Genomic DNA, 27966 nt, shown 5'->3' on the forward strand with positions numbered 1-27966 from the left:
TATGTGCCTTTCCATTCTTCATCCATATAACAGGGCTGCCGTTTTTCTATGCTTACTATATATTCCATGAACTTCATGCCACTAAATTTAATTAAATATATTTTCCACCTACACTTGCATGAAATTAACACTTCCTCCCTTGAAGTGACAATTTTATGGAGACATTCTTGTGTCCCACGAAATTAAAAAAAAAATCACATCCACTGGGCATTTATTTGCACATCCAAAAGTGATAGGCTGTGTTGCATGCCATTTTCCCCAGCACACCTGCTGATCTTACCATTGCTAATTAAAGACTGCATTTAAAGCATTATAAACACTTTGTGGCTGCACTTGATGAAGACAATTACAATGCACCCACTTCAAAAAGAAACATTAATTCCATGGTTGTCTGAGGGCAGTCAATGTACTGTCCAGCATATATATGAAGGTAGTAGTACTTTTATGACCCTATTGGAAGAACTTGAGGTAGGTATTATTAAAACAGAGAGGTAGGTTACAGGATCAAGAGCTTGATCAAAAGCCAATGTAGTATTTATTGTCAGTTTCATATTTTCAAGGGAATATATAATACTGTAATGAGAAGACATCATCAATATCCACAATACGTGCTTGTCTGTCTAGTGGTATTCTGAGAAATGTTAGCTGGCAGCAGCTATCTCATCAAGGACAAGATGAATGAAACCAAAATATTATGAAAATGGGATGTGAAGGTCTGTGAATGTTTCTGTTCTTATTAAACTGAAGCATTGTGGTTCTGTTACCGACCAATATTTTTATTCTTCAGGATGAAATTGAGGAACAGTTTGAAGTGAAATGTAATCCTGCTGAGAATGGTAAAACCACTACAGAGAATATGAAGTAGGTGGGGAAATCTCTGGTGAAATAAGTTATAGACATGCATGACATTGTGACATTCCCCAGGGTACAATCTGCACTGTTGAACTGTGCTGTCTGCTGAACACTGTACCCTGAGGTGCCTTTTACATTGCTTTGCTGCCAGAACAGCCACTCCTGGTCTGCTCATGCAGTTATCAGCCAGTAAATTCACTCCCAGCTAAATACATGAATGCTCTCCCAGCCACTCATGAACTACATACAGGGCAACACTCGCAAATTCTTCAGTCCCAGCCTTGTTCCCAAGAAATGTGCATCTTGCACTGCTCAGTATTCTCCTGGGTAGCGCAAGCTCATAGTAAGTCCATCATGGCAACACTGGGTAATGATTATGCATCCACCTTCTTATCCTAAGTTGGAATTTCCAAACACTGCCGTCCAAACGCACTGATTTAGATAAAACAATAAAACATGTTTATTAACTAGAGAAAAGTAGATTTTAAGTGATTACTAGCAATAAGACATAAAAGTCAGAACTGGTTACAAAAGAAATAAGAAGATAAAACCACAAGCTAATACCTACATGAACTTAAAAGCAAGACATCTCTCTCACCATAAGCTGTACCAGTTCACATGCTGAATTTCCTTTCAGCCAGGGACCCCTCCCTCAGTGTTCTTCAGGTATTCATTGATGCCGCAAGCAGAGAGACTGGAAGAGGAGATGGGTGATATGGAGGTCACTGTCTCTTATTTTTATACCCTTCTCCTCTCTTTGAGGATTAGCTCCCCACCGGGGCGTAGACAAATAGCTACCTGTGTATGTGACATTTGGACTGTGTCTAGGATGAAATGTAAATTTCTTGTTTATACCTTGTCCCCTGCTGGTGAATGGCCAGTTAAGCAGGTAATGGCTCTTTAGCACCTTGCTGGCATGCTAGTGTGCCGTCGTCTTTAAGAAAATGATTTGTGGGTGTTACCCAGAACTACAGCGTATTTCAGTAACAGTCGCACTGTAAAATGTTATAATTTTACATGCAGTGTTGTTACATACCTTTTAAGAGGATAGTAATATTCAGCAGACTATGAGTTTTCAAATGATACCTCACAAGGCATACGTTGTACAAAATATATCTTAACCAGATAAAGGTGGTGAACATGGGGTACAGCACGTCACAGATGTGTTTTGTGCCAACCTAGCTAACAATAGCAGAAGTATTGTAATGCCACATTCACAACCAGATAAGTCAGGAATGATCAAAACCTTTGGTATAGCTACAAATAGCTTAGGTTCATGAGACCTGTTGGAGAGTCCATACAAGTTTGATAGACTAGGAATTAAAGCTACTTGAAAATTTTCTGTCAAATGTGTTTTGGCAGAAAATGGCTTTTTGACTAAATGAATTTTTTTGTGAAAAAAATTCTGGCTTTGTTGAAACTGACAAAACAGATTTCAGAGTAGCAGCCGTGTTTAGTCTGTATTCGCAAAAAGAAAAGGAGTACTTGTGACACCTTAGAGACTAACACATTTATTTGAGCATAAGCTTTCGTGAGCTACAGCTCACTTCATCGGGGTTTTTTTTTTTAATTTCAGCAAACCAGAAATGTTTGTTTTTTTTGTTTTGTTGACAGAATCAGAAACATTTGGAAGAAACATTTTGACTAAAATGAAAATGGTTTTTGGCCAAGTTTTTCCAAGGGGAAAAAAATCATTTCCCAAGCTACTCTATAAGCTCTCAGCAGGCTTGTGCTGAGTATATCCTGCCAAATAATCACATCCTAATAAGTGTCCGAGCTAGGAGTGGTCTTAAGAACAGGCAAGCTGAGCAAGGCCACTTATTTTATTCAGCTGTGTGTGTGTTTTTTGGCTAACCAGCTGCCTGTATGAGCTGAAAAGGCAGCAGCTGACTTGGGGAATGAGAGAGAGGCTGCAGGCAGGGTTGGTTCTGAGGCTGCAGAATCTGTGGTTACAAGAGATCCTGATTTGGGATGTATCATATGACAACGATAAAGAATTAGAAGAAATCAACTCTCTATAACATTGAACAAGGACCGGGATTAGGATTAGGATCAAGAAAGCAGCATTATCCTTACAGCTACTCTCTTTGTGTGTTTCACTGGAGAAATTCTGCCTGCATCTTTCTCTAGCCCCCATGATGCCTGGTTTGCTGCTACAATTTTAAAGAAACAGTACCTTAAAGTTAATTGAGAAATACCAATTCTTTAAGAATTTTTGAATTTTTAAAAAATTTCTTCTAAACATTTTTGGTTTTGATGAAAAGCCAAGATTGAAATCCACCAAGTCTTTCAGTTTTCAAAAAACTTTTTTAGTATTCAGTGAAAAACTTCAGATGTTGGTTTTTCATTGAAAATATAGAAAGCTTTGAAAATTTTCCACAAAAAAATTCATTTTGGTAAAAAAAAAGTCCTGTTTATTAGAGGAAAAAAGGTTTTGCTGAACAAGAATGTTGACCAGCTCTGTTGTGTACATATCCTATCAGGAAATGGTTCCAGAGAGAGGAGAAGAGACTGTTTCTCACATGGGCAGCTCAGCTTTAGTCCATTCCAGACTAAACTAGGTGAGTGTATGGGACATGTATGGTGTATACCCACCTCTCCTGAGTTTGCCTCCTTTTTTCCAGAATCTAAGCTGTCATACTGAAAATGTGCCATAATGGCCAGTAATGTACATAGGTGCTGGAACTAAGGGTGCTGTGGGTGTGGCAGTATCCCCTGGCTTGAAGTGATTTCCATTAGATACAGGGTTTACAGTTTGGCTCAATGTCTCTCAACACCTCCACTATAAAAACTGTTCCAGCATCTATGGTAATGTATTTACTGTCCAGCTTTGATTTGGGATGTAGAGAAAATTTTAAAAATAATTTCATATAATAAAGGGTGGGATTGGCACTCAGAAAGAAAAATAAATATTTCATTAGTCAGAATGGAAAGAAGCCAGTCAACTACTCTTCCAGCAAGGCCCCTGGATTCCAGATAGTGAAATGGAGGAGCTAATAACTTTTCCGTGCTGGCATTTATCTTGTTATAAACCAGATACTCCGGGTATTTATATTACATTAATAGTGTAATCAAAGTAGTGTGGTTAAATTGTTTGGGAATCTACAGTTATTGTATTGTTGTTTTTTGGTTGATGGCCACTTCATTCTCTGTTGTGGTATTTCTTGTGAGTCGTTTTCCTCCTCTTGGCAATTTTGATCTATATCCAGAGTTGCTATATCACTCCTTTAATCCTCAAAGAAACATCTCTGCTTCTGAATGTATTAGAGGTAGACAGAATAATGAGGGCATTTTGCACACATGTGGCTTGGCCTGATTCCATGAGATCAGAAAAACATGCCTCCTCCTCCACTCCTTTGACTGGCTAAATATTTAAGTTAAGTTCTGTAATGTCATATGTTCAGTATATTTTATTTACTGGGCAAAATTAATCTCTAATGTTGCCAGTGGGTTTACCTCAGGGATAAATTTGACCACCTTCCTTGTCACTCTGTGAAAAATTAAATTCTTATAGTAACTATTTCAAACAACTTGGGTGAGACTTCCCTGAATTCCCCTTAACTATGTTTTTTTTCCCTCAGGGAGCATATTATTCAGTATAAAACTTGTCTGCTCCTAATTAACTTCCAAAGTGCCTTATTTTACACACAAATATTTTCAGGGGGAGATTTTCCAGACTTCCCTGTTTAGATTTTTAAAAATTTCTGTATGCAGAAATGCAGCTGATGACTCATATTGAACTATTCAATTTGTTTGCTGTGTTTGTTCCTTCACTGAAACATACACACTTTCATAGTGGTACCACCAGCGGAGCGAAACTTTTGAGTCAAGAAGTGATGGCTGTGATGCAGTCATGACCATAACAGAAACCTGGTGGGTGATGAAAATTAATGGGGATGAACACTGAGTAATACAGACCCCTTTGAGGTACACTGACACCTTGAATTTTTTGTAGTAATTGTTAAAAAATAGCATACATAGGATTGCTGAATTTTTAAAATGTTTGTTTCTACTCCCCGTTTATGTGCAGAAGGCTCTTTTGGGCAGGTGGAGAGAGCAACAAAACCAAACATGCTAGAGCTCACATCTCCTCCTCCCCTTTCTTTCTGTGCTCACACCATCCTGTTTGCTGCCTCACTTCCGTGTCACTTTCAGCTCTGCCATGGCTGTCACTGGTGAGTGTCCTTTTACAGAGGCTGGGGAAGGGAATGCACAGTCAACAGAACAGTCTAATGCACAAAATAACAACTGAAATGGAGACAGAAGAGCAGAAATATTTCACTAATCTTTGTTACATTAATCTTACGGGTTACTTGTAATAGGAGCAAGTATAACATTTTCCAGAAGGAAATACAGTTTTTCCAGGCAAGTGGCCGTTTAAAAGAAAGAGCAATGAAATGTGTCACTGGGACAAAGAAATACTAACTGCAAATAGAATTAGGCAGCATACAGGAACCAAAGCTGGAGATGAATCTCTATGGATGGAAATTGGAAGTAGTAATAGAAATAAGATTATCAGATCATACGATAAGTAAAACGAAAAGAACCTGTGAAAGAGATGCTATTGAAATCACAGTGTTTAGTGCCTCAGATATAAATCTGACAATGAAATAAAAGGAAAAAAATCTTGTTGCATTCCATTTCCCTGCCCTTTAGGTCTTCATGGTTTCTATTTAAAGACAGGGCCTAACCACACACATGTAAGGAACTTTGCTCTGCCTCCCTTCTGCTTTGCCACTGGTCAGTGGAGAGAGGAATTATTGGGCAGAAGAATTTGAAATGGGATTCTGAGAAGATGCTGTTGCGTAAGGCATTTCTGGGACTCCAAGCCTACATACCCACTGGGGAACAGCATGTGTACCTGATGGGAGGAGAGGAATTGTTCAAGCTAGCTATCCCCTGGAAAGAATGAAATCATGGCACATCCAGCTCCCTTCACCCGCCTAGAATCCAGGGGAAATGCAGTGGCTCTTGTCTTTTCTGGCTCTCCACAGAAGGAATATGGATGAGGAATATGGTTAGGAGCACAAGCGTTGTTCCTCTACACAGCCCCACACTGTATGTGCTTGTGCACACTCATACACATACTTTGGCTTTCTATAAGCTTGCTTCTTTCATACACATTCACTTGTCCTCATTCTTTGCTCTGTGCCATTTTTCATCATTCAAGATGATAAATGTCACTTCACTGCATGCTGTAAACAGCTATGTTTGTATTCAGTACTCAGAAGAATAGAAAGAACGTTCTGCAAGGGACAAGCGGACAACAGGATGATGAGCTGCCTTCCTGGAGCCAGAACAGGAGATGCCACTCTAAGATTGGTTAGGCTTCTGAAGATGATGGGCAAGGACCCATTGGTGATGGTTCATATTGACACTAATGATTTGATCCCAGTCTATAAGTACCTACATGGGAAACAAATATTTGATAATGGGGTCATCATCTATCTAGTAGAAGAAGGTATAACATGATCCAATGGCAGGAAGTTGAAGCTAGACTAATTCAGATTGGAAATAAGTGTAAATATTTATAGTGAGAGTTTAATCACTGGAACAGTTTACCATGGGTTGTTATGCATTCCCCATCACTGGCAATTTTAAAATCAAGATTGGATGCTTTTCTAAAAGATATGCTCTAGGAATTACTTTGGGGAAGTTCTATGGCCTGTGTTATGCAGGTGGTCAGACTGGATGACCACAGTAGTCTCCTCTGGCTTTGGAATCTATAAATGAAAACATCCAAACGTTATAATATATGAATTTCCCTCATCCTTTTTGATCTGCTTTAACCATTGGTGCTGAGCCAGTAAACTCATAGACATTTCTGTTTTATGTCTGAAGAAGCTTGAAGTGCTGATGCAATGACAACGTTGAGGGATGTCACTTGATGTCAGACCAGGAAGTTTGATGGTCTGAGCCATCAATTCAAAGAACTCATGGAAGTCTGGGCCCTCGGCCTGTCATGTAAGCCCAAAAATATAAAGGACCTAAGTTGAAAAAGGGATAATAGATTTGATTATCAGACACTCTTGTTCAATAAAACATCACATGTAATATTTCACAGTGGCCATAACTCATTTTTTAAAGTTAGCATTTTAAAATTTCAAGCAAAAATACATTCTGTTGAAAATGATGAGCCATAACCTGAAACACCAAGTCATTTAGGAGTAGAAGGAGTAGAACTAAGATTTTTGAGTGAGCTTGTAAACATCTTCAATAGAGAGCTGAAAATATTCTCTCTGATTTCACTTTGTAGTAACCCTCATTTCTGGAATTATATAAGAAACAGCAGTACGCCTGTAATTTGCATGTCCCTTGTGTATTACTATAGCAAATTGGATACCGTATATTTAAAATAAAATTACTCATTCTTGTGCAGCTCCTAGAATATAGCAGTACAGGTTAGAACATCTTTCCCTTCCAAACAAAGCCACTGAATCTGTTGCTTAATTCATTATTTGTCATGCCCCAAGTGTGCACTTGGTATCTGAGAAACCTTCTGCATATTAATGCTGCTTTTTTTTCTTCTTTAGCAAGTCTGACAAAGCAAAGATACTGAAATGAAACACACTATATAGTGTCTTTGTACAGAGATGGCATCATTTTCTTTTCAGCTGACGTAACTTGTGCCACATTAACTTAACTGCATCTCAGTCACTCTTGAATTTGTATAGCTCTTATATACTTAAAGTTATGGCTACTTTTGTGCTTATTGTGGGGGAAAAGTGTATAGTAAAGTTCAAAGCACATACTATACTGCACTTTATCTAATGACATCTTCCTTTTTTGTATTATAGGAAGTACCATGCAGAAAAGCTACACAAACCATTACTGCTGAAACAAAATTGATCTTACACTACCACTGAGTAAATTAAATAATGTTGATTTCAGTAGAACAACAATGATTGTACATGTGACATTGATAACAATACATCATGAATTCATTATGAACAGGGCTACTTCAGTAAATACCAGATGAATTTATGATGACTGGATTCTTAAAATGCTACTAGGTTTACTACAGGTTTTCTGTTTCCATGTGTAATTACTACCAGGACTATCACTATTACCTACTAATTTAATAAATGAAACCAAACAGAAAATTAAAAACAGTGTACCTGAGTCTTGCTACAAAAATATTGAACGTTTTAAATATCTGTGTTGATGATGCCTAAAGGCAAGAATTATGCTTAGTCAAGATTTGTGTTTTCAGTTTATTTTCTTCATCATGAATCTATCTAGCCAAAGTAGTCTAAGGAATTTTTGGTTAGCTTGGTTACTATAGATTTTATTGAAAAATGATTGATTCATTGTTTACAATTACACAAATAGCGAAATAGGCTTCAAAATATTATTTACAAGAGGGCTATGAAAATAAAACTTTTTCTTCAAAAATAATTCTTAGATATTAATCATAGGAGGAAAATTAAAGGCAACTTTTCAGCAAAGTAGCAAATATTTCATTTAAAGTGGACATGTTTGCACATAAAACCACAGAAACTTATACAAAAATCTCACACTGTGCCACATTAAATAAGAGAAAAATGTATGTATGTATTTATTTAAAAGAAAAGGACCCTGACTACTTTAGGTTCAGTTTGGGATACCATTTAGCACTCTGGTCCGTGATTCTGATTTCCTGCCAGATTTGTACCAGTGTAATATCAGAGATTTCAGTTAAATTACCTCTGATTGACACACGTGTAGGATCAGAATCAGACTCCCACATTTGGCACATATTTAAGTTTACAAAATTGACTGTTAGCCTTTTCATCAGTCTGTCACATATGGTTGTTTGTTTCTCTTGCACACATTGCTAAATAGCACATATGCTTAATAGTCCAAATTGTTTTTTCTTTACACACTACATTAGAAAATAATGATGAGGACATGCTGAAGATCATCTCCAATAACTATTTAATGTATAGGTTATTATATGATGATTTCACTCAGATCAAGGTTATGTGGGGATTTATTTATTTTAATTTCAAGAACCAAAAAAGGGGGACACAGCTGAGAGGAAGCTAAGGGGTGAATTGATTAGACTGATGCAGCTCAAATTTGCTTCTCCTTTTTTTTTGTGGTGTTTTCTCTCTCTCTCTCTCTCTCTCTCTCTTTTTACTTGGCATGCTTAGTGATGAATGGTCGTGGTGTAATACCTCCTTACAATTAAATTGATAAAGCACACATAGTTATTAGGGTCATTAAATTGTAGGTAGGGTTGTTATATGATTGACAAATCTGTTGAAGGCTACATATGAAAGCTACTTAGGGCAGAGACTGTCTCTTTACTCATTATTTGTTCAGCACTAATACAATAAGCCCTGATCCTTACTGAGGCCTCTACCCACTACAGTATTCTAAATAATATTAATAGAGTTTCATGAGGCCAAATACTGGCCCTAAATGTCTCCACAATATATAATCTACATGACGCATCCAGGATCCACAACTACAATGACCTAAGGGTATAATTCCCCTTCTCAGGGGATCTGTATAGTCCTTATGCTATTATCCATTTCCTACCTTCTGTTCCAATCCAACCTGAGTGCTGTTGGGCTGATGTCAAACAGGCACTGGGCACATTCATTGCTTTCTTGTGGGGAGGATGACCCATTTAGTGAGGAAAACTTAAAAAGGTCTCACATGTGAAAAATCACACTCTGGTGATGACTTGGAGAGAACCTAGGGCATCACTGGGCCAACCATCTTCCCCACCCCCACACCTGACATGGAGCATAAGATCTCATTTGCCCCAAAAGATAAACAGTTACTTTGGGATTCATAAATGGAAGGAAACCACTACAGTGTCCCTGGCTCTTTCTACAGGCACAACAGGATTTTCAGAGGGGTGCTTGCGGGAACAGAGTTAATTTACATAGCCCAGCAACTCCATGGCTTTTGAATATAGAATGAACACAGAAACGCCCTGATATTCTTCTGTACCTGGGCCCAACCATTTCTGGATTGGTCAGCCCACTGTTGGAACCAGGCTATACAGTGGATAAGAAGCTGCCACACATCTTACTGCCATGTTGGAGAGAAAATCAGGATTCAGCCCAGGGTGACCAATTGCAAAAGTGGAGATACTTTGTCAGAGCTATGTAATTAATTTAAATGTACCCTGTACATGAATGTTGTTTTAAATGTAATTGCTGGCACTTCATGTGAGAAAATCATAAAATATATTGTGACGGGGCAAGGCCAGATGTCTATAGAAAAGTAGTGGGAGATAGATATATTAGCTCCAGGCTAAACAAATCCCTGGTACCAGGTTAAGTGAAATGGAAGCTGCTCCAGGTCAATTAAGACACCTGGGGCCAATTAAGAACTTTCCAGAAGGCAGGGAGAATGCTAGGTTGATTGGGACACCTGAAGCCAATCAGGGGCTGGCTGAAACTAGTTAAAAGCCTCCCAGTTAGTCAGGTGGGTGTGCGTGTCAGGAGCTGTGGGAGGAAGTTGCACTGTTGGAGAGGCTGAGTTGTACACACCATATCAGGCACAAGGAAGTAAGGGTGAAGGGTAAGGGTGAAGTGGAGCTTGAGGAAATGAGGGCTGCTCTGGGGGGAAGTAGCCCAGGGAATTGTACATGTCATGTTTCTAAAAGCTCAGCTACCATAGCTGATACTAATTAGGGCCTGGGCTGGAGCCCGGAGTAGAGGGTGGGCCCGGGCTCCCCCCCAACCTTTGCCCCCTGATTAATCACTGAGACTGGGAGACAACAGAGACTGTGCAAGGAAGGATAACTTCTCCTCACCTCCCTTTCTGGCTTATGATGAAAATGGCTCAGTAGACTGTGACCTTTGTCTCTAGACAAAGAAGGATTACGTGGCGGGTCACAGTGAGCCTCTGAGGCTAGCGAAATCTGCCAGGAAACGCGGGACCCACAGTGGCAAGGACAGAGCTTTGTCACAATATTTACAAAAATAAATCAGTCCTGCAGGAAACATTAGCTGCTTACCAAAATCTAAGTATATTTCGGTAGACACTATGTACTTTGACATGGGCAGAGAGTTTTCCCTCACCTTATTATATACTATATCTGTGCAAGTTTTTACACCTTATTCAATAATAAAGCAGCAGCCACCATCTTCTGAGTCACAGGCCCTGTCTAGACTAGCATTTTAAATGGCATTTTGAACATGATAGCTAACACAAAACAACACTTAGTTCTTCCTGTAGACAGAGTTTAGCACCGTTAAAGTGGATTATGCTCACCCTACGACTCCTTTCTATTTTTCTAGTGTAGACATGCCCAGAAACTGTGTGGTTTTTAATCAGGCTGAAAGAAAGATAGTGAAGGGGCATGGAGGGGATAGAAAAACAAGCAAATAGAGGAACGAAAAGGGGAGTTTGAAAGAGGAAAAGGGAATAAAGATGAGAAAATTGCTGGGTAAAAGAGTAAAATGACAGCCAAGTTTAAAGGAATTAAATTATATTTTATTTGTTCAAGTTTCTAAATTTATTGGGCCAAATTCAGATCTGATATAATTGGGAGCAAGTCCAAATATACTAATAAAGTTAGACCTGATTACACTGGGGTTGAATTTAGCTCATTGAGTAAAATGTTCAGAAATTTAGTAGCTTAAGTCCCATTTTTCAGAAGTGACTTAGGCATCACATAGGCACTTTTGAAAATGTTATCCTAAGTCTCATTTTCAAGTGACATAGGCACTAAGGCCCAACTCCTCACAAGTATTTGGACTCCTAATTTCCACTGAAACTGTTTCAGTGAAAGTTAAGAGCTTAAGTAACTGAGGATCTGGGCCTAAGTCCAGAGAACCTTGTTCCTGAAATTTGAAACAATCTTAGAATGAGACCTTTGCTATGTAATTTTTGTTGTTTTTTGTGGAGATGCTCAGATATCATGATTAAGGATTCATTCGTAAGAACTGAAATAGATATGGGATTATAGACTGCACAAGTTCCAGTGTATGAGACAAAACTGTTAGAAACTTTCTGTGATGGGATGAAGCTCTTGTAGAGCCCAGAGTGAGGGAGAATAGAGCTGATTGACTAGCTGGGCTGCCAATCACTTGGAGAGCTCAGGATTGGACTTCCCTTCGTCCCAAGGGTTCTGGGTAAGGAAGCCCTCTATAAAACTCCCTGGCTTCCACTTGAGGATTACAGTGTGGGCAGAGGAGTTATTTAGAGGAATTTAGGCCTGTCGGAGTTATGTAATGGAAGGTATTCCTTGTTGTTTCTTCTTCTTTTTGATTTCTTTAAAATATATCAGGATGTTGTTCTTTATAAAAGTTCTCTGAAGTGGATTTTGTTGCTTATTGGACAACTTTGCTGCTGTTCTGTGCCATGTCCTCCTTGCTTCGTTCTGAAAATAAAAAAAAAGTAATGAAATATCAAATATGGCATTTTAAAAGAATGCTACCTAGTGATATTCTAAACTTACGATTTTTCAGTCAAAGCCGCATGTCCACTGACTCTTCATGTTAATGTGCTATGGTGCTGAGCAGAGTGTAAATCCATAGAATGAATAGCCTTAAGAACAGATACAAAAGTCAGGGTAAAAAGGTTAGACTAGGGAAAAAAAGGAAATCTGTCTGTGTTTGATCTTTTTCCAGACTGGAGGAATGAGCTATGATTTAATTGTGTTAAATGCCTTGATCCTTCAGTTATGTATCTCCTATTCCGCCAGCAACATCTGTGTAAAGATTCCACATGATGATCAGTAGGTAAACCTCTGCTGTAGCTCAAAAATGTTCCTATAGTACTACAGATGTAAGGGTCAAACTTGAGGGCATTTCAAAGAATAGACTTTTACAACCTATAGAAATTGACTCATTTTCTTTAATTGTGTGCTCCCTGTAAAACCAGTTCAAAATAATATCTAACCTATTATTGACACATTATCCAGCAGGGAATTAGCCAGTTTTGACTGTTACAAGCAACAACTGATTCCCCCCGGCCTTCGGGGCCTCCTGTTGTAACAAGGAAAATGTTGCTAATAAACGCTTTCTTCAAAGTGACTCTTCCAGTTGAATCGGAGGGAATCCAGTCACTCATTTGATGGAGCTTTAACCAAAAACGTGTTGGACAAATTAAATATGGTTTAGCCTCCTGTTCTGGATTACATCAAGAACCTATAAATGCAAAATGTTTAGTCACAGAAGACCATGCTCTGTAATTAATTATTGTAACTCTCCTCACAAATCAAAAGCAGCCTGGAGTGCAGAGTTCAATATGTCAAGACATGGGTACTAAAGTTTTTAAAAGGGGGGGAAGAAAGAAAAGAGGGCACGAGGGAAAGGTAAATACATATAGGCTGGAACTAGGAGGACTGAACTCTTCAGATTGCTAGGAGTGAGCCAAGAGCCACATTGCTTTAGGGTACTGGCTGAAACTGTGATAGGCCTTTTGTCATTCTACTGGTTTCATAAATAAAGAGTCGCAGACTCACTGGTTTGTAAAATAATGATAGCTTGGAAGAGTTGTGCTGTTAGAGCCATTTCCTTCTTTTGTCCATCATGAAATATTTATGGTTGTGTTTGAAATACCCAATTCACTTTGACAATAGAAAATGGCAAGTCTGATGCCATACGTTGATATACTCATACATGGTGACGCAGGTATGAAGCATAAAGGCAGTTTTCCATATCCTTGAATGATTTGACTTTCTGCATGAGCAGGAAACTCCATCAAGCCCAAGATGGAAAAGAATGTCACCAACCTCTGTGAACTCTGTGGGGCCTTCATCACAACCCTTATGAACATTTGAAGTTTTCTGGTATTCTAGAGAGGCCTCACAAACCATGGCCCAAATGAGAACATGCAGAGAGAGGGGGAAAAATCTTTCTTCTTCACTGCTCCTCATTCATCTCTCCTATTTACCTAGCTTCTTTCAGTCTGACTGTATCCCATCTGGTATGTTTGACTACTTTGCCCCTGTGGCTGCCTTGAGATTGTAGACAGTTTCTGGGGAACTTCAGCTTCAGCTACCTAATATTTGAACTTGCAGAGTCCTAATATTCATAGACCAAAGGGAGTTCTTTAAAGATGTACACTTTACCAGAGATATCTTTCAAGTATATTGGATTTAAATCTAACTTAATGTGCATTTTAAGTATATTATATAGTTCAAGTAGCAACTGATAATTATCAAGTATATTTGTGTTAACTAGGACTTGTTCCTTCCTTACCCATGGTCTGCTCAAATTTGACCTTGCACATGGGTCAGTTGAGAGGATTAGTGAGGAGACACAAATGCAGTGTGTTGAGTATATCAGCCATCTCTATTTCATCGGGTCAACCCAGTGCTGTCAAATTCCTTAAACAGTGACTGATTGAGATTAGGGCATGAATGAGTGTACCTAGTTGAGATACAGTCTAGGAAAGACTGATGGTGGTTGGTTGAGGGAAACAAATGCAGAATGTTGTAGTCCACTTGCTGATATGGGTTATCTTGCTGTAGGCAGCTGTCAGTGTTTCATGATCTGCTCTGGCTGCCAATTTTTGTGTGAAGTTTAAGGTGTTAGTTTTGACCTATAAAGCCCGAAGTAGCTTACAACCTGCAAATTTGGCAGACTGCCTCTCTTCCTGTCTGATACTGCAGATGTTCAAGCTGGAGCACTTTTTGCTTAATAGGTAGGATTTCCTGGCAGGTCATTTTCCATGGGAAATCTGCTTTCCAACTTGCTCCTGCTGTGGTTGGAAACACCCCAGATTTGTTGACTGTAAGGCATGCTTCAAGATCTATCTATTCTCATATTCCTGAATTGGGGAAGATGGGTTGCGGAGGGGGGAATAGTGAATGTTAGCAAGTACTGGGATGTGTGGGTATTTTTCTCTATCTCTTGTTTCATCATTAAATTGCTGAATCTGTAATTTTATAAGAACTGTATTTCTAAAATATTTGTTAAGTGCACCTAGAACATGAGAATAGGCACTCTTCCATTGTTCTAGAAGTGGAAACAAATAAAAACAAGAGTGAAGGAGCAGAATGATTATTTTGCTATTGGATGATAGTTTATATGTATTCTAGCACCTTTCATTCTTCATGATACCAAAGTGCTTAAAAGCTGTGGGGCAGATGCTCAGGTGAACTGCAGCTCTTTTGTGCTGCTCGAGGTAGCTTGACTTGCCCAGCTGAGAACTTCCTTGGCACATACAGCTCATGTACCCTCAGCCCTCTGCTTGGCCCTAGTGCAGAGAATGTGGCTGAGACTTATGTGCTCCACCTATGCTTGACTGGTGGGAGTTAGAACAGCCCCTAAAGGTCAGCCTAGAGAATCTTTGCCTGTACCAGTATACAAGCAGAACTGCCAAAATGCAGCCACCTGTGTGTGGGAGCTAATTAATGCACCAGGTACTGCACAGCAGTGGTGAGAAGAGTAGTTTTGCCCCAGAACATCAGAAGAAAAAACTCTCATTGGAAGACTTTCCATGAGACTTTCATTTTTTCATCTGTGATTTTTCTCATTCACCCCTTCTTTGGGCTCCATTCTATAACTTTAGAAAGGCATTATTTCCTTCTAGGAAATAAACTGGACTCTTCCCTTCTTACTCAAACTAGAACCACGTACTGCCATGGCACAGTTTTTCACTTTACTGCATCAAGGGGCCTATAAAGGTAGAACTAAATTACATTCGGCAGGTTGAAAGTCTCAGGCTTTGCATAATTTCTAGTGGTAGTGAGTTCCACAGCTGAGGACTCTCCGCTGAGAATGCTTTGTCCCTAACCCCCACCGCCGTGATTATCTGACCTGGACTCAGACAACAACAACATCTGTACTGAGTGGAGCTGTCGAACTGGAGTTCAGAGAAGCAATTGCAGTCTCTTCAGTAGCCAAACGTTAGCCGGTTAGTACTTTCTTGACAAGAACCGGAACATTTAAATGGTTCCAGAATTGCATCAGTAGCTTTTGTAGAGGATGGAGCACTATTGTGTTGTGCTCTCCCATCTCGTTACTCCACAGAGCAGGCGCACAGCTACTTAATCAATTGTAATTTCTAAATGATCTTCTAAGACAGTCCAAGGCCGGGCAAACTTCTCTTGCATAACAAACAGCACCTCCTCAAAGTCTCTGCTGAAAGAAGCATAGTATTAGTGTACCTTGGAAGGACGAAATGCTGAGGTGACTGTTGGGTGTTGGACCTGTGGTTTCAGAGAATGTACGCTGTTCAGACATGACTAAGCCATCTCCTCCAGCAATAATTTTGGTAGGTGTCAGCAAACACTTCTCTACTTGATGCAAACATTTTCATAATTTATTGCCTCTAACCTTTTGTATCTTAGTAAAAACATGCACATTTCAGTTTCATGATTTTGCTAGTAGACTTCTAGTAATTCTTCCCTGGCACTGATTATATAATAATGATGATTTTAAAAGAGAAAGCTATTGAATTTGAAGTTAATAGTACATTTGTAGCCATAAAAATGTGCCATTGAGGGTGTGCTACTGAAAAATATAGTAAAAGTTTTAATACCTGAAACTGAACACCTATTATAGGTTGAAACCTGAACTTTGGAGGCTATAAACTTTGGCTTCATCTATAAATTTTAAGTACATTTATTACTGCAAAGAAAGCCATCAAATTAAATGAAGCACAGTACCAACAGCTTGATATTCCACAAATCTGTTTTGATGTATACCAAGTAGAAGCAGGAACAGGCTCTTTAGAATCAGAACATTATGTCCTTGGTTAATCACCTTAATTAATGTATTTAGAAGGGACTAATGTGGCAGAATTCATGTTTATATTATGCTACAAAAGGATAGCAGGTTATACCAGAGTCACCAAGCAAATCCCACTCTCATGTTCACTTTCTATCAGAACTAGCGTCATGCAAAGAATCACAAGAGAATCTGAAACTCAGTGAATCTTAGTAGGTTTCACATTTTGTTATAAACTTGATGCTGAAATCATGTTGGTCAAAAGAATCATTATGGTTGATAAGCCATTCAAGCTTATCGGAGCCACTGATTTTGCATCCAAGTCATGAAAAAGTTGTGGTTTTACTTGGTAGCGATGTGAAAGATAGGTGAGACTTGGCAGTTTTGCTTAAGGTTTTGCTATGAGAATTTGACCCGTGCATTTCAACCGTGCATTTCAATTGAAGCTCAGGAGATGCAAAAATCTCAAGAATATGAAACAGAAGAAAGTGTTCACACAAACCCTGCAAAGGAAAACTGCCAAGTTTGACATGGCTTTACTGCATCCTCTAAATATTGTCTGTGAGCTCACTGTCACCTTCTGCCTCAAAGTCTTTGTAGGGAAAGAGCACTAAGTTGAGTTTTCCAGGAGGTGTCTAGAAGTACCAGGATCAGCTGTAGATAGAACCAATGAGTACTGATCCTCTCTACTGGCTAGAAGGCTGCAGAGCAGGCATAAGTCAATCAGGGCCCAGTAGGTAGGATAAAAATGGCTGACTGCTTCTTAAAGGGGTTAATTCTGTATGAAACTGGGACAGGGAGGAAAGATCTTTTATCTGTCTTAACCTAAGAATCCTAACCTGGCCAGGGTCTAACTCTGGCTGCACTTTTTTGTTTGAATCAGTGGGAGAGTTTTATTTGTTTTGTGGGTTGTAAGGCCCAGATGGGCCATGCTGAGTTGATTATTTGGATTCCTGAAAGATTAGGTGAGCATTGTGAGATGTTCCACTGGCTAAGGTGAGCCCATGACAATTATATTTAAACTTGACATGGTTCTTAGGATTTAATAAGATAAGGGTTCCTTTTTGCTCCAAAATACAACTCTAGGGTGGGACAAAATTTTTGGTTATCTTTTTATAGAAAGAGGGCCTCAGTATTAGCTGCAGGATTGATGTCAGGCAGGAACCTAGGGAATGGCAGACCGATTATCCTACAGGGAGGGCCAAAGAGACTCTGGAAATTATGGTCTTTCCTTCAGACTTGAGTCTTCTGACTCTGAACTGCAGGGACTATTTGTTCAGTTTCTAGGTGATATTTTTAATCTTTTTTTAATGAATAAAGTTGTAGTCAGATACCTAAAAGCATCTGAGTGCTTTAAAAAGTGTAATAACCAGATAGAGAAGCATCATAAATCTACCTAATAGGTTTTCTGTTGTTTGTGTGACCAGGATTATCAACATAGGCCTAACTTTCAAAAAAAGGGTAGTGTTTTGGGGGCTTGCATTTTAGGTGTCCAACTTGGGACATCTTATTGGGCTTGATATTTTTTTAAGAGGACAAATACCCACCACTTCTGAAAATCAAAATCCTTCAAGGCGACTTTCCAAAAGGCCCTCATTCACTAGTCAGTTTTGAAAAGTTAGCTGTGCATTTGTATGCTACCGTTTATCTGATTCAGGGTGGTATATGTTGCAGTTTACTTTATTGCCCTGTAGCTTACTGAATAGGTGAGTTTTAGAAACTACTGCATTGTAATAGTGATAGAATCTGATGCATTAGAATTCTCAAGGTGAAAACTTCTTATGAGCAGCTTGATATATTACACTTGGATGTATCAATTATAGCAGAATCTGAAGCAGCAGTAAACTTGGAAAAAGAAATTATATAAATATGGAGGCAATTAACTTTATTGTTATGTCATACATTTACCATTATGAATTCACTGCTTTATAGAATCAGCAGAGGATCTGAGATTGCAACCCCTTGATTCTGCACTAATATTTGTATGTCTCTTTATGTGAGAAAAATACATGCCAGGGAAGCATTAACTCACTTATAGCTTTGTGGTCTCCAAGTTTTGTCAGATCTTCCTGTCTGTAAGGCAGTACCACCTCTAGCAAGGTGCAGAGGCCTGGCCCCGTGAGTCTGTGAAGAGGAAGACCCAAAGGTGAAAAATGGCCCCAAAATAATGGATCCCAGGCCAGATGTCTTGCCCTCAGGCACCTCTCCAGTTCCCCTTTCCCCCCTTCCTCCAGATGCTGGGGTCTGTCTGGTGCTGTTGCTGCCTTAGTAGTTCTGTGACATACACTCATGTCTCCTTTGATGGGGACACATGACTTGTAAGGAGGCAGTAAATGCTACATAGAGCAGAATGAATATCTGGATATCTTTTAGCTATTAGTTTGCCATGGGCTCATGCCATACAGAGCTTCTATTCCTTTGCTTCTCCCTACCTCTACTGGTCCACTCTCCATTTTCCCCACATGGCATAAATTATGCTGTAGAATTTGTATATAGAAATTATTGTGGCTATGGTTTTTGGAGTCATTTATATCCATATGCTTCCTTCCTCTGAAGGCAGTTGGGGGGAGTAAAATATAGCCCTTTGTAATGAACATCAATTACATGTAGGATAAAAGGTCTGAACCTCTTTCCAAGTATAAATGGTACTGCTTTTATGGACAAATAGATTTTAACAACTGGTACTGTTTTGCCCAGTTGTAATTAATCATGATTTTTACTTTTTTTTTTTTTGAATAAAAGAAATGACATGTTTAAAAAACATATGGGTCAGGATCCAATGCTGCATTTCTGAAAAAGGAAAAAATCAAATATCTAAAAGGCTACAGGCCATATCCTCAGCTGGTGAAAACTGACATAGGTCCATTATAGGCAATGGAACTAGTTTGTTTTATACTACCTTAGAATCTAGCCTTATATATCTAGCAAATATGCCCCTTTTAGGACTAGATTTGTGGGGATAAGTGGCAGGCATGTTCTACAAACCCAAATTTAATCCATAAGAGGAAAAACATGTTTCTTCTGCATTTCTTGTATGTCCTTTGTGAATTATCTACTCACTCTGGAAACTGTTATGTTTCACAAAGGCTTTTGAGAAAGAAAAATGGACTTACAGCTGCCTAAAAGAACTATTACGGTTTATGAACTGTTTATACATTTTGAGACAGCTGGCAACATTGCTGGTTAAAACCAAAAGTGAGAGGCTGAGAGCTAAATGTTGGCTTAAGTATATTGATGTTTTCATACCATGTCCAAGATACATTTTGTTCCAGGATCATCGTATTGGCCTACTTGTGTTTACTGTCCACCACAGTATATTAACAATATCACAATAAAGCAATAGAAATGTAAATTCATAACAAAATATACGTTATTGGCATAGAATTATTTGGTGGTGGTGTGTTCCTGGCGTGTATAATTGCTGTTACAAACAGTGCCTCAAATGAATGAGAACCAAAATGTTGGAATGAGTAGCAAGGAATCAATCCAATTTTAACTTTGTTTCAATGCAATCTTCTGCTTTTATTCCCAATGGTTACCTAATGGCTTACACTTCCTTTCTGAATACTTGATCTACATTTACTTTACTCATTGCACCAGAACTCTGTATCAAATGGCAATTGAGTGGATGAAAAATGATTTTGTTCACATTGGAGAATAAGTAAAATTACTTACATACCTCAGAACAATAAAGGAGTGTGTTAACCTCGCTGGGCTTGACTGTTATTCCCAGGAGGCTAGGTATTCCCTTCAGCAAGGGATGAATATAAGAGGTGCATGTTGAAGTCTCATCCATCCCATGGACCTAGTTATTAATAGCAGGATCAGTGGGGAATGAGAAAGTTAGGTTTTCAGTATTTGAAGAAATGACTTGAAAGCTATTGTACAGTGGTTAGACTAAACATTGCCTTTTTAGCATTCAGAACTATGATGAACATGTGCTGTTTTGCTACTGTAATCATGATGCTGAGTTTTAAAAAACCAGCCTTCTCTAACCATAACCATTTTCAGACTCATGTTAAGTGCAGGTATTTTAGAGATAACTGGGCAAGTGTGATATTTTGATACATGTCAGCAATTTCCACATTCCACATGATCTTTGCCTATCACTAATGTCAGTTCTGATGGTATACTCACTATTTATCCTGCTCTCTGGTACTCATTTCGTTAGTAGGTTCTGTTGAGGTTACAACATATGACTTCTATGGGTTTCTGGTACTGCTGGCTTCCACCTGTGTTTTATCTGGAGTCATAACTGACCGGCTTAGTTCTAAGGGCTTGTCTACACTTAAAAAGGTGCAGTGGCATCGATACAGCTGTGGCATTTCAGTGACAATGCGACCTACACCAACAGGAGAGGTTCTTCCATCCATGCAGGTAATCCCCCTCCCCGAGTGGCAGTAGCTATATCAGTGGCAGAAGCTGTCTATACCGGGGGTTGGGACGGTATAAAGATGTCACACCCTTGAGCGATGCAGTTATACTGACTTAAGTTGCTAGTGTAGGACCAAGCCTCAATCTCTGTGTTCTATGGGTAAGAGTTCTAAGGAAATTCTCTCTTCTCTTTTCTTCCAGCCTTGTTAACTTGTAAGATAGTTGAATATTGCCCTTTACCAGGTCTTTCTCTTTGATTTATGGGACTTACATCTTTCCATTCCCAGTGTAGCCTATTTGACTCTTATGCATAACCTCATTTACATTGTTCTTACTGATTTCTGGCTGAGGAAGCTCTTCTTTTCCCCAGTGGAGCACCATGGTCCTGGTGTACTGTGCATCTTTTTTTCTATTGGCTTGCTTGGTCAGATCTAAGAGATTCTTGTCCCAAGGGTGTTCTGAATGACTAGCAAACAACCCATCTGTCCACTGGACTCCTTCTGACTGGCAAAGAATTGCTTTGCTTAAATGCATCTGGGCCTCCTCCATCTGCATAAGATTATTCCTATTAAAGTCTCAGCTATTTTCCATTAACAAAAATAGAATGTGAAAGGAAGTGAAATTTGGATTGTATTTACTGTTGCTAACAGTTGTGTTGTTACAAATGTCATAGAATAATATTGCAGGAAAACACAATAGGTGGTAGGCTGGCTATATGTTTTAACTTTAGTCCATAAAGTCTAAATTATGTGACCCTATATTGTCAGATTCAAAACAGTTGTGTGGAACTTATTTACAGCACCAAAAATGTTTATGGAAAAAGAAAAAGAAATCATACTGGGAGCCTACATTGTCCATTATAAGTAGCAATATTTTTTCTTTAAATGTTTACCAGCACCAACATGGCTAGTACTTAAAAGTCCGTGGTGATGAATTCTTAGCGGGCCTGTGTTAAATGCTGCAATCAGTCAGCTTTCTAGTTTGGACATATATAGTCATGTAAACAAAATAAAGCATAAGGGATGTGATCTCTGACCTCTTCATGGTGTTAAGTACTATTCAGTGTAAGGGTAGAACAGGCTGACTCTTTGTGACTGAGAAGAGGAAAGGAAAGAAGTTGGGGGGCAGGGATGAGCTGCCAGGGAGAAGGAAGGCAGCAGAGAGGATGCAGATGTTAGCTGAGAGTAGAGCACAGTGGGGCAGAGATCTTCAGGTTTCGAAGTCTTCCTTGGATGAGGAATGCAGCATGTTTATTTGCATTACAATAGCGTATAAAGCCCCAGCCCCATTGTGCTGGGCACTGCACAAACAGTGGGTGTGGAGGAAACAGAGGCACAGAAATGAAGTGACTTACCCAGTGTTTTTCAGCAGGTCAGTGGCAGAGTTGGGACTAAAACTAGCTCTCCTGACTCCCATTCTGGTGGCCTAGGCACTGCGTCTCCACATATTACTCTTAATGCACAGAAGGTAGGCAGGAGATTAGCTGTGAGGTTGACTCACACATCAGAACTACTGTAATGTACAGAAAGGTGTGCCTTACACGTGCATGCCCAGCCCTGTGCCCCACCAAGGGAGAAGGGCCACCAAAGCAAATGCCATCAAGTGTAGAGCATCTTTACCAGGGACAATATATAAAATGAAATTAATGAGGCAACTACCTCCCAACCATGTTCTGGGTTTTTTTACGTAGCAGCCAGATACAAAAAGTAGAGCTGGGATGAGGTGAAAAGATTTTGGCTTTTGACTCCTGGTCTACAGGCCTATCTTATACTCGCCACGTTTTCCTTGCTCAAATGTGACCCCTGGACTAAAATAAGTCTTTTCTTTTTTACATAATTCTTGCCTTGTTTCTAGTTCTACAAGGGTGATATAATTTTTAAATGACGTGCAAATGTTAGCATTAAAACTGAGGTAGATGTAAAAGCACACAAGAAACAAGCCTCAACACTGAAGAGCTGCATATAAAACTATTTTGTGGGAAACATGAAAAGGTTGAAGGTTCGGTTCCTATAAGCATCCAAAAATCTTCCTTTGTGGGTTCCATTAATCTTTACTGGTTTCCCTTTTATAGTATGTTACCATGAGGATTATTGTAATGGTCCCTTCTAGTTTAAACCGTATGAATAACAGCAAAAATCTAATTTTGAACTGATGAGGCATTTTGAGATGAGGGCTTATGCTTTATCAAGCTTATTGAGCGAACCGCATGGGATTTCACATCAACAACTTCAGCACTGGGATGCACTTGATTATAGAGCACAAGTGTTACATAGAGATGAAGAAGATGTATCAGAATACAGCTGTGTATGTCTTGAAAGCAACTGATGGATGATGTGAAGGATTGCACTGGAATGCCTTCCAGTGTGCAGCACTGAGGTCATAGATATAAGTAATTCTATTATTGTCTTAACTAGCTAGAAACTCAGAAAATAGGCTAATGTTATAACATTAACCTAACTCCGCTTGAAATTGAATCTGATCAAAAACAAGTACAGTAGAATTCTGTGGAAGGAGACTCACAGATTAGGACTTTCATGTTTTAAGATTTTATATTATGTGAACTTTCCATATTGCTCATATTAGTAAGAGTATCAGTGTCCAATCCAGTTTCTGAAAACTGCTCCGTTTCTGCTCTTTTAAAAGAAGAGTATGAAATAGACTTTGGTCTTGTTATAATTCTCATACTAACTGCTTCAATAATTCTATAGCAAGATATTTAAGGTGTCACCTGAGATCCCATATGCGGCTTGCTCTTTGGTTGAATATTATGCTTTCTTTGGTAAAAGAATACCTTTGACATTGGAAGAAAGATCAATAAAACCCTTCGTTAGTTTGGGTGATTAATCTATGTACTTTGTGGTTGAACATCTGGGGCAACATTTACAATGAGAAGGCTATAAATTTTACTTTTTATTAGCCAACGCTGTTACAAACAGTTTCTCATCTGAAGATCTCCCCTGCTTAGTTCAGAGGCAAACAAATTTTGGCAAGACTTGGTATCTCACATCTCCCCAGGTTTTTTATTTTTTTACATAAGTTTCTGCAAAAAAAAAAAAATCAGCCATTACTAACTTCCATCCTATTATATAATTTCCCATGTGGCTCATTGTAACTTGCTTCCCATGTCTGCACTTCCTTTTTCCATTTTCTTGTCTGCTAGTGACTGTCATGATAGAACTTACAACATAACACAATGTGTTACAAAATTCTCCTTTTTTAATGGTAAATTTCATGTTTGCTGGTTTAATGCAGAATGCAGTGTTAGTTGGACAAATGTGCAACATTCAGTTAGTCCCAAATGACCTCTGTCCATATTTTTACTAGCCACCAGTTTGTTTCATTTTATTAGTTTAAGGAATTACAATTCTTGTACAATTTCAACAAATGTTCACTCTTCTTTTAAAAAGGAAGCCTCTCATACTTTCTGGCTGGTTGATGGTCTTGAGTGGGTAAGCTACTCTGCTATACTCCACAGGTCTGTGCTGTTAAGATGATTTTAATGTATTGTTTGTCTGTACCAGAAGTCCCCATCTTGCCTTTCTTGGGTCTAATTCTGATCTCTCTCCAGCTTTACTTTAATTCCATTAGGTTCATGCCTCCTGATTTAGCCTGATCTCAGGGCCTGATTCCACAAGGTGCTTAAGGATATGCCAACTTTAAGCACATGCTTTTGTCTTTTACTGAATTGGGGCCTAACTGAGAGCAGAATTGGCCTAGAATGTGTTGCTTTCCAGATGGAAGAACTGTGAGGAATATTCAGGCAAAGAAATGCCCACTTGAGAAGTGGAATAGATTTTCATTACGATAAGACTCAGTCACTCAGTATAGCATCTCCTGGTGTATGTTAACTTGTTTGGGTATGGCTGTCCTTCCTGTAAAGAGCTCCTTTTTTTAAAACCTCAGTTTTCTCTGAAAACCATCTGGGGCTTCTCTGACCAACACTTTGGGTATGTCTACACTACGAAATTAGGTCGATATTATAGAAGTCGATTTTTAGAAATCAATTTTATACAGTCGATTACGTATGTTCACACTAAGCGCATTAAGTTGTCAGAGTGCATCCTCATTACTGTGGCGAGCATCGACTTACGGAGCAGTGCACTGTGGGTAGCTATCCCACAGTTCCTGCAGTCTCCGTCGCCCATTGGAATTCTGGGTTAAGCTCCCAATGCCTGTTGGGGCAAAAACATTGTGGCGGGTGGTTTTGGGTACATGTCGTCAGTTGCCCCTCCCTCCGTGAAAGCAACGGCAGACAATCTTTTCACACCTTTTTTCCATGCAGACGCCGTACTGCTTTCAGCGGACAGTGCAGTAGGTCTGCTAACCGTCGTCATCCACCACTTCCGCTGCAATTCTGCTCTGTTGCTATTGTCTCAATAGTGAATTTCTCCATGTTGTCTGTCATGGACTCCCGGGTACGTGTGTTCTTCCTCCCGAAATGTGCGCGGTGCTAACCGCCGTCATCCACTGCTTCCGCTGCAACTCTGCTCTCCTGCTTTCATGAATCCACATTGCAGGTCCTCTCGTCATTCTCTAGAAATATCTGTTCTTGTGGCATCCATCGTCAGCCACCTCTTCCGCTGCAACCCTGCTGTCCTGCAGACACCATACCATGGCAAGCATGGAGCCTGCTCAGATCACCATGGCAGTTATGAGCATTGTAAACACCTCGCGCATTATTCTGCAGTATGTGCAGAATCAGCACCTGCAAAAGCATGCGAGGAGGCAACGGCAGCGTGGTGACGAGAGTGATGAGGACATGGTCACAGACTTCTCTCAAAGTACGGGCCCTGGCAATTTGGACATGCTGGTGTTAATGGGGCAGGTTCATGCCGTGGAACGCTGACTCTGGGACCGGGAAACAAGCACAGACTGGTGGGACCACATACTGTTGCAGTTCTGGGATGATTCCCAGTGGCTGCGAAACTTTCGCATGTGTAAGGGCACTTTCATGAAACTTTGTGACTTCCTTTCCCCTGCCCTGAAGTGCAAGAATACCAAGATGAGAGCAGCCTTCACAGTTCAGAAGCAAGTGACGATAGCTCTCTTGAAGCTTGCAATGCCAGACAGCTACCAGTCAGTCGGTAATCAATTTGGAGTCGGCAAATCTACTGTGGGGGCTGCTGTGATCCAAGTAGCCAACGCAATCACTGAGCTGCTGTTATCAAGGGCAATGACTCTGGGAAATGTGCAGGTCATAGTGGATGGCTTTGCTGCAATGGGGTTCCCTAACTGTGGTGGGGCGATAGATGGAATACATATCCCTATCTTGGCACTGGATCACCTTGGCAGCCAATACTTAAACCGCAAAGGGTACTTTTCAATGGTGCTGCAAGCACTGGTGGATCACAAGGGACATCTCACCGACATCAACGTGGGATGGCTGGGAAAGGTACATGACACTCGCATCTTCAGGAACTCTGGTGTGTTTGAACAGCTGCAGGAAGGGACTTACTTCCCAGACCAGAAAATAACCGTTGGGGATGTTGAAATGCCTGTAGTTATCCTTGGGGACCCAGTCTACCCCTTAATGCCATGGCTCATGAAGCCATACACAGGCACCCTGGACAGTAGTCAGGAGCTGTTCAACTGTAGGCTGAGCAAGTGCAGAATGGTGGTAGAATGTGCATCTGGACATTAAAAGCGCGCTGGCGCAGTTTACTGACTCAGACCTCGTCTAAACCAATATTCCCATTGTTCTTACTGCTTGCTGTGTGCTCCACAATATCTGTGAGAATAAGGCGGGGGAGACATTTATGGCAGGGTGGGAGGTTGAGGCAAATCGCCTGGCCACTGATTATGCAAAGCCAGACACCAGGGCGATTAGAAGAGCACAGCAGGGTGCTCTGCGCTGCGCTGCGCATCAGAGAAGCTTTGAAAACCAGTTTCATGACTGGCCAGGCTACGGTGTGACAGTTCTGTTTGTTTCTCCTTGATGAAAACCCACCCCTTTGGTTCACTCTACTTCCCTGTAAGCGAACCACCCTCCTCCCTTCGATCACTGCTTGCAGAGGCAATAAAGTAATTGTTTCAAAATCATGCATTCTTTATTAATTCATCACACAAATAGGGGGATAACTGCCAAGGTAGCCCGGGAGGGGTGGGGAGTAGGGAAGCACCAGGTGGAGTGGGGGAGGAGTGAAGGACAAGGCCACACTGCACTTCAAAACTTATTGAATGCCAGCCTTCTGTTGCTTGGGCAGTCCTCTGGAGTGGATTGGTTGGGTGCCCGGAGGGCCCCTCCTCCCCCGCATTCTCGGGCATCTGGGTCAGGAGGCTATGGAATTTGGGGAGGAGGGTGGGCGGTTACACAGGGGCTGCAGCGGTGGTCTGTACTCCTGCCTTTCCTGCAGCTCCACCAGATGCTGGAGCATATCAGTTTGATTCCCCAGTAGCCTCAGCTTTGCATCCTGCCTCCTCTCACCACACTGCCGTCACCTCTCCTGTTGCTCCAGCCATCTATCCTCTCGCGCATCTCTCCTGTCTTCGCGTTCATTTTGTGCTTTCCTGGACTCTGACATTGTCTGCCTCCACGCATTTGGCTGGGCTCTTTGAGTCCAGAAGGACTGCATGAGCTCAGAGAACATTTCATCATGAGTGCATTTTTTTCACCTTCTTATCTGCACTAGCCTCTGTGACGGAGATGGTAGTGGCAGTGTTGAAACATTTGCAGCTGCGGGAGGGAATAAAGGGAGAGTAGTATTTAAAAAGACACATTTTAGAGAACAATGGGTAGACTCTTTCACGGTGAACCAAGCCATTAACATTACATAGCACATGTGCTTTCAGTACAAGGTCGCATTTTGCCTCTTATATTGAGGGCCTGCCAGTTTGGTGTGAGAGATCACACATGCAGGGCCAGGCAACAGGTTTCGGCTTGCAGGCAGCCATGGTAAGCCAGTCTTTCGGCTTCTTCAGCCTTCATAACATGTAGGAATGATTTCAAACAGCAGCACCCTCCTTTCCCATACCAAGCACCTGTTGAGTTGGCCATTTAAAAGGAGGGGCTGCGGTTTTTGGGTTAACGTGCAGCACAAACCCAACTAAACCCCCCACCCCCAATTCTCTGGGATGATCGCTTCACCCCTCCTCCAACCGCGTGACTAGTATC

Source organism: Lepidochelys olivacea (assembly GCF_965140295.1).
Source record: "Lepidochelys olivacea isolate rLepOli2 genome assembly, chromosome: 4".
Taxonomy (NCBI): domain Eukaryota; kingdom Metazoa; phylum Chordata; order Testudines; family Cheloniidae; genus Lepidochelys; species Lepidochelys olivacea.